Consider the following 8,697-nt stretch of genomic DNA (forward strand, 5'->3'; position numbering starts at 1 on the left):
GATGCGACAAAACACGACACGCTGGATATTGTGTCTTGTGTAGGAGAAACCGTAGAGCCGAGGGGAATGGAATTGCGTCGTTATGGGCAGGCATTACTGAGAAGTTTACGGAGGATGTATTGTGGTAAGTGAGCTAGAACGAAGCGGGTTGAAAAAGCGATGTTGTGGTACATATTTAAGCAAAACTATCTTATTTAGTTACATCCTCAAATGCTGAAGCACATACACTACGTATAAGGCTTTTGCTTCCCTTGCATGGCACATCTGCGCCGCAAACATTTCAAATATGACCATTATGAATACCCCGCAGCTGTAGCTATCCGCCTAAAAACCCAGATCGGATTCGTATTGGTGAATCCGTAGCGGGAATTGGTCAGTGCTGGGAATAGGGGTGCTTAAGTGAGAGCGACACTTCGAACACCTTGCAGATATCTGGAGCACGTCGGATCGTAAATGATGATCTCGAACCCGTTAAGCCTGACCATAATACCACATCGTTGCAGCTAATTGGCAAAATGATAATCTCGTTGATCACGCCGAGAACCACTTGGTCAGGTCTTTTGTGCTGATCGAGACAGCTTCATCAACCAGAGCACTGAGACTGGTCGGTTTAATAGTAACGACATTTGGTCGCGTCAAAAACAAATTGTCGAGAAGCATGGTAATTGCTGCGGCCTCAAGGGATCCTTCTGCTGTAAGTTCGAGGAACCCTACATAGAAGCAAGAAGAAAAAGTTACTAACCCCTCTGTTACCGCCAAATGAGCCCGTGAACCACTAATTTTACGTCATAACTTACGGCGTAGCTTTTACCAGCGCGTTTGTATGGTGTTGTATCTTCCACTCGCCTATCCAACACGATGGGAGGTATACGTTCTTAAAGTTTTTGACACACTATGTCGTATATCATACGACGTAAGGATGACCCAAACGGCACGGACACCGACACTTACGACATTGTAAGAGTAAACATAAAAATTAATACGGGAAAACGCAAGCAAATGCACACATAGAGCGGGGCTTTGCGATGACTGACATGCTAAAAGATGAACAGACACAGAGCATATGGTAAAGCACGTCAAATTTATGAAGCAATGAACACACTCATCGTCTGGGGAAAAAACTAAGGAGGGCCCTCCAGCTGGGCTGGCCCTCACATAAAAATAAAGAAAAAGTCAGAATAAAAATGTACTTTACGTCGACAACGGCAAAAATACATATGCCGTTGCCGACGAAAACAACTATTATTATAACTATTCGTCGCAACGGCAAAGACATTTTTGTTGGCAGTTACCGACAGAAATCAAGAAAAAGCAACAACTATACATGGACAAACCACAGTATCCTTAACATTACCCATCGTCTGGCGCTCCTTCGCATTCACGGATAGACCGCCTCGTCAGCACTCTCATTGTCTTCGCGAAGAATCTCACAGCGAGTCTTCGTGCGGACACCGACGGCTTTGGGGGTGCGCCACAGCACGCGAAGTCTTCATGCGACACTTGAAAGCAGGCTCTGTCGCCACCTCTGCGTGCCTTGCCACACAGGTAAAACTTGGCGTCGCCGTTGGAGCAGTCCGGGCAGTAATAGGTCGTCTGAAAATGACTTCTTGAGCTCGCCTCGATATAACAAGCACACTTTGCACGACCGCTGGACGGCTCGCCTCCTTGTGCGTCAGATACGCGTTGACGAGCGCCAGGTCGAGAAGTCCGAGAAAATGGCTCTTGTAGTATTTGCGGAGCCTGGAGGAGAACAGCAAGCTAGAAATGACCCATAATAACAGCAAGTTAGAAATGACCCATAGTAATACAGCAGTAACAACCCGTACAATAGAACATGTTTTCCCTCTCTGCAGGAGCTTTGCCTAACGGTTTTAAGCATTCTACAGTGCGGTGGGTGGCTTTGACTTCCACCCATCGGCCATCAGCTGGCGCCACAGGTGGCCGAAGTATACCAGGCGCGTATCTAGCGTGGACGCTGACGCCGACGCTTGAGCCGCGGCTTTTGTCCTCGCGCTGAACGGGTCGGCATTTCACTTGCTTCTCACTCGGCAAAATCTCGAATGGCTGAGAATTCACGTAGTCTTCTGGCGACTCATCAAATGTTGACAGTGCCTGACAGCGGGAGAGGTGCACTCTAGCCCGCTCCCTCGTACTGTCTTTGTGTGAGCAGCAAAAACCTCTCCCGCCTTATATTACAGGTGGCCCAAATTGAACTTGATTTTAGTATCGGGTCGCCGTTTCTGAGCCAACTACTATATCAATAAAATTGTAAGTCGTAAGTTACGACTTACAATTTAGATTACGTCATAACTTACGACGTCGGTAACAGGGGGGTTAAATTTAAAGAAACAGTTTCACAGTGTGGTTTGTATCTGAAAAGAAACTATGGAGTCTTTTTTGGACTTCCATCGCAAACGATTAATGTGAAATGCAGAATATATGTCTTTATTTCCAAGATAGCGCCTTTGTCACCTCGTCGACGGCTTAGGTTGCGGTGTGCCATCGCTTCGTAGTTGCGTTAGTAGAAATGGTCAGGATACTTACCTATCAATCTTCAGACATACATTTTTTTTTTCAGGAGCCCAGCTTTCTTCCACTGTAGCGCGCTCACCTTCTGCTCGCATCGCCTATTATGAGGTCATGGCAAAACAAAGGTCTCTTTACCGGATGGGAAATTTCGGATTTAGCATTTTTTGTATCATGTAGGCCGCAATTTTCGGGCTTTTGGCCAAAAAAAGGTATTCCAATTTTTTACATTTGATTAATGTCAATAGATAACAGTCTCAAAATGTGTGTCTTAGCGTATGGTGCTTAATTTCGCATAAAATCTGATTTTATGTGAATTTCATGTCTCATTTGAAATTTGTATCGAATCGATACCTACTATTGGTGTTTGCACATAATCTCGAATAGGGCTGTATGTGCTACTACTCGTAGCACTACCAGAAAAAGAGAAAATGCGATTGAAAGCCAGCATAGTTCAAATAAAAAAGGCATATTCACGTACGCTGGCCGGTTCTACACAAGTGTCACACGTTGGCTCATTTTCAGTTTCTTTTACGTGAATGGCCCACCGGAAAGTTTGCTTGGAGACCGCAAGCCTGATTTTGGTTTCATCCAATATTCTCTGACGCCGATGCAGGGCTTGATCAAGTTGCATTTTGACGTCAAAATCACTCAAAGTGTTCCTTTTACTTTTAATTAATATATTAAGAGACAGGGTTAGTGATTGCGAGTACCACGTGATTTATTTTATTATTACGGTATTTCTTGCGAATTATACTAACCCGTTCGTGGTAAAAGGGCGCAAAAGTCGCCCTTAATGGTGCTATTTTAACACAGTGAAAAATACCATTGTAAAAAGGCATTTTTGCGCTTTTGCATAGATTACGATTTTCGTCTACTTTGTATTGGATAATTACATTTTCCACCAATCTGAACGACATGTTTTAGACTATGACAGGGTAAACTATCATATCTTAACGCTGCGTTTGTGTATAAAATGACTTCCACATCATGGTGTTAATCGGGGGTCGTTAACGCAACATTGGAATTTTGACTTTTTATTCCCAATTTTGAGCAATCATTAGGCCACAGGCTAAAAAAGTGAATTTTTCGTCAGTTATGTGCATGTACCTTAAATAGCAGTATTTGTTCACGATACAACGCTATCTGGCGCAAACAATACAGTTTCAAATTTAAAATGCCATAATAATTCTAAGCTGCGATATTTTTGCATATAACTTTATCACTATTAATATAACTAGGCTGCAGCTGTAACATTCAAGAATACATAACAGCGTGGTATCCTTTTGAAAAATATGTATCTGAAGCTAGTGCGACATCGTATTATCTATAACATATCTGGTTTTCGCGAGATCCTGGCCATTTAATTTGGAAAAACGTTAAAGCACAGAGAGGAAGTTCAGATTCGCTTGTCAATTACCAAAATGCCCAGTACAGCCAGTCAAGTGCTCGACCGCCTCAACCGACAGTGGGAGGACGAGACCTCCAACCTCGTTGTTTGCTACGAGAACTATGGCGATGTCGCTCGCCATATAGAGTAGGAAGCCTCCGATTCTGGCTCACCTATTCTGTCTGAGTATATTGCGGCAGGTGGTGATAGTGCGCTAAAGGGTATGGCCAACCTCTCTGCGCCCGAGCTGGATGCGCTTTGGGCTCTTATGGAATCTGCGGTGACGATTACATGGACGCAAGGTCGTGGATGTAACTGTGTCGGAGAAAGACGCAATGTTCATTACCCTGACCGTGTTGAAGCATTTTGACACATGGCAGAAGCACGCGATCGATTTCAACATTGGGATTTCGACGCTGGAGAAAATGGTTCACCGTGTCATTCAGACAGTTGAGCCCGTGCAGTACTCCCAGATGGTCAAGCGCGTAAGGATGTCCGAGCAGATGGAAGCTGGAAACACCTTTACGAACTATCCACATGCTCTCTACGCTACTGACGTCAAGTTCCAGCCAGCGTATCGGCCTAGTGGTCGCTTTGCAGAACATAAGGTCTACTTCTCCGCTACGCACAAGCTGTATGGGCTCAAGATTGAGTGCTCTGTGACACCATCCGGTCTCGCTATTGATGTTTCAGATCATTCGCCTGGTTCAACGTCGGATCCGACGATGATGCTCGACAGGCTCACGATTCATCGTCAGATGTTGCGCAAGGAGGAGGGAACAACTGATTAAATGGGATCTGAACCAACGCAGTTTCTACATATGTGGGCCGTGCTAGTAGACAAGGGTTACCAGGGTGCCGGGCGGGTGCTTCGAACGATTTAGCCAAAGAAACAATCGCGCGGAGGCACTCTTGACCGTGACGATATTTCCCGCAGCCGTGCAATTTCTTCAGATCGCGTCCTGGTTGAGAATTATATTGGCCGGATGTGTATGCTGTGGAAAGCTACCTATGCGACGGTTAGGTGGAACGAAGACCGTTTAATGGTGTTGCTCGGCTACGTGTGGCGTTGACCAACTTCCATGTAGGTTCGATGCCTCTACGAGCTCACGACTTCGAGCACTACGATATGGTGTTGTCCAAGTACCAGTCAATAAGCGAGCGTGCTCACACCCTGCGCGCTAGAGCCCAGCGTCTATATCGGGCTCGGCAGCAGCAGCGCTCGCGCCCTGGACCATATAGCGTTCGCTCTCGCCTATCCGCATCTCAGCGTGAGACCCAATCTGAATCGGACGACTCCCTAAATCACGCTTTGTAAGGCACCTTTACCCGGTCATATTCGGTTTGCTCCTAGCTTCCTAAGACTAAAGACATTAAATAGATTACTGTTTGCTATAACCCTACGCTTGACTTTCCAACTTGTCGTCAAAATGGATGTAATCAGGCTCCGTGCAGCTAGAAAGGATTAGGCAGCAACTTCAAAGCGGTAAAAACCACGGAAGTCGCTTAATGCCAGTTGCCCACTAATACCACACCGCCGTCTTAAACTCCACAATGCACCACAGGGGTATGCGTGTGACGTTCACAGTACTTCAGCCCGTCACCCCCTTGGCCAGTTGATGGCAAGTTGGAAAGTGAGGAAGATGAAGTGTCTATGAATAGCTACTGTAAATGCACTTGTAGAGTACCTGATACTGTATAGGCAGAACCCAGGTGTCGTTGAAATAGACCGACGCTTGGGTAGAAGCATCTATACCTATATTGTATGGGCCACAAATGTAGCCAACTGTTTTCATAGGATCGTACTTATCCCATAAGTATCGGCCTGAACCATGAGATGCGAATATATAAAACAGCAGGATAAATGCGAAAAACAAGTATGTGCTTTTCGAAGAATCATGTTTTCCGGAATAAGGCTTATTTTCCTACCAAATTGTATAAACTTCACAAGTTTCACTCCACAGTATGGGTTTGGCATGGGTATAAACCGATAGAAACTTGGTGTACAAAACAAAATAAAGCTCAATTTACCCCTCGACGTAAATGCTAGGAGATTTATTTTTAGAAAAAATATTGTTCTCAGTGTTTCTTACACGGCTAGGTGTTGTGCAAGAATATTGTTGATCTTTATAACTATAAAGATGTCTGTTAACAAAGCTGTCGAGGAGGCAGAGGTTTTGAGGTGTGTGTCGATCAGCAAATAATATGGTCGGAAGACTGGCAGTATAGAAGCTGCAATGCCTTGTTGCTGCCACTTGATGCAGCATCGAGGCGCTGAGGCTCCTGGACATGGTAATTTCGGAGCTCTCCCTCATCATGCTGTATTTTGTGCGAAGTAATAAAGCCACTCGTATGTGTCGTTAGGCCGTATCGGGCGCTTTTAAATTTTACCGTATCTGTTCTACGATCATATACAGATAAGATACGTTACCACACTAAACTCTTGCAATTCTAGAATTTTTAATTCTTTTTAAGAAGGTAATACGATTTGAGCGAGGTTATCATTTTCTAATACTGGAAAAAAATATTCTTTCAAAAGCTCACGTAAACCTTTGCTGCACGCATCATAGGTGGTGAGCCAACAGAAGTCTGGCAACGAGTAGAAACTACTGTTGTCGATTTTATTAGTGTAAACCACAATCAACCCATTAGCCTGAAAGCTTTCGAGAGAATAGATAGACAGCAAAAAAAAGAGAACGTGGCCGTATCAGTCTTCGTTATTGCCGCCTATGCAGCAATACAATCGAGAATTTCGATGAGCTTCACGAGTTGGCGCAGATCATAGCACGCTTGGACCAAGTGACTTGGTGTCCACTGACTAATCATACCCCAGTCGTTTTGCCTTTAGAGCCTGAACTTTAAGCAGCTTCTGCCAGTCAGTTTCCTGTACCTTTTCCTTAATTTTATCCACTCCTTTCTTGGGATTTACTTTCTTCACCACACTCTTCAGTTACTCCATGATGCTTCTTCCTCTCTCTTCCTCGATGACACTTTTGTCGTCATCGACACGACGCAGTACACGTTGTTCACGTGCATAAGCTGGAAAGGAAGCTTCAGCCCCGTTTTCAATGATCGCCTTCGCTTGAGCCGTAGATTGCGCAATCCCAGTTGCGTGCAAAGTGACCGCGACCATCGCTGCGAGTAGATACGTGAGGCGCATACGTGTTGTCTTTTTTTGAGCACAACAACGAAGGTGAGAGATTCTATTCGAAATGAGCCTGACGAGTAGATTGCAGAATGAGGTACTCTAGAGTCAAAGAAACAGTGATTGCGACCGCGGGCCCATTTGTCGTAATCATATTTAAGCGACAACATATCGTTTGGTTGTATCGTTTCGTTATACATGAACAGATAAGCTGCTCTTAAAAGTGAAAATTTCACAGTCCAATTCACTTTGCTGGATGAATGTTTTTAATAAAAAGAAAAGCTTGTTATAGAAACTAGGGCTATCAACACTGCGGCTTTGCTGTTTGCAAACCTTTCAATAGTGCATTGTTGATTTAGCTAAAATGTACCGAGTGATGCCACTGTAGACTTTCCCGCAAAATGAAAGTATCAGCTACTGTAGCACACGGAGTGAATTGCACATTTTTTTAGGAGCCCTCACAATCGGTGAGTAGAAATCCTTACAGTATACTTAAGGTTTCATTGTCTAGAAAGTACACGAATGTCGAAAGCTGCGTATTACCTATTGTATATTCCCACCTGTGTCCACGAGTTCATCAATTGTCCCTATTTATCAGGCCTTTTCTACGCTGCATTACATTTTAAAATCGTGAGGTACTGATATTTGCTAGTTGATATACCGTATGTGACAAACAGAACATAAAGCTTTGATTATTAATTGTGTGTGGATGGGCTGGTAGAAGACAATACGTGCTACAAATGTCTTAAACCGTCCTATTTGTGCTAAAATCGGAATATAGATTACTTGCAGACAAACTGAAAAAGCGACAAGTTTAGGACGTTACGACAAGTTTCTGCACGGCACAACCGGGCATACAACTGCTAAAATTACAGCCCAGCACGGGCTGATTTATGTTCAGCTTCTTGATCATTTCGGAGCAGAGAAAGCCAAGTTATACTATGAAGCCAACGAGGAAGCCGTTCAGTATATGCGGCGTTTTGCCAAAGAGAATGACATTGAATGCGGAATGGTCGAAGAGGATGCATATCTGTTTGCTGAAACGGGCGAGGAGCTGAAGAAGCATAGCTGACCGGAACAACCGGTTCCACCGGTGGTGCATGATGAGGAGCCGATTGGTGACCGTGCTTTAGGTCGTCGATCAGTCGAATGTAGCGCTCTGCCATCTTCTTGATTCCTTCAATAAAAGCAATGAAGGCTTGGATGAGTACCGAGCCGCGATGCAAGGTCACGGCTGTACTTTTTCAATGGATTATTAGTACGTTTGATGATATCAACTTCGCACCGCACCATTTCCTGGACGTTCCACGTTCCACGTCGCTTCGTCGTACCGCTCGATCCAAGTCCTCACAAAGTACCTCCAGAAGTCGTTCCACTTGCCTTTGGCGCGAGACTCGGCGATCAAGCTCCGCACGTAGCAAATTCCCTCCATAATTCTAATTAAAAATTTGGTTAACATCAAATATTCGACAAGACTAAATAACAAAATTTAAACCCTCACCTTTTTCCGGGTTTCGGCCACGGGGATGAGTGTTAGTGCAACTTGCCGGGGCTGAGCGCATCTTTGTTTTGGTCTTCTGGAATACGCAGATCCACCATTTTGCGACGGAGTGCCTGTTGTCAATGGAATAGACAC

The sequence above is a fragment of the Phytophthora infestans genome, genomic scaffold (genome assembly GCF_000142945.1).
Source record: "Phytophthora infestans T30-4 supercont1.33 genomic scaffold, whole genome shotgun sequence".
Classification (NCBI taxonomy): domain Eukaryota; phylum Oomycota; class Peronosporomycetes; order Peronosporales; family Peronosporaceae; genus Phytophthora; species Phytophthora infestans.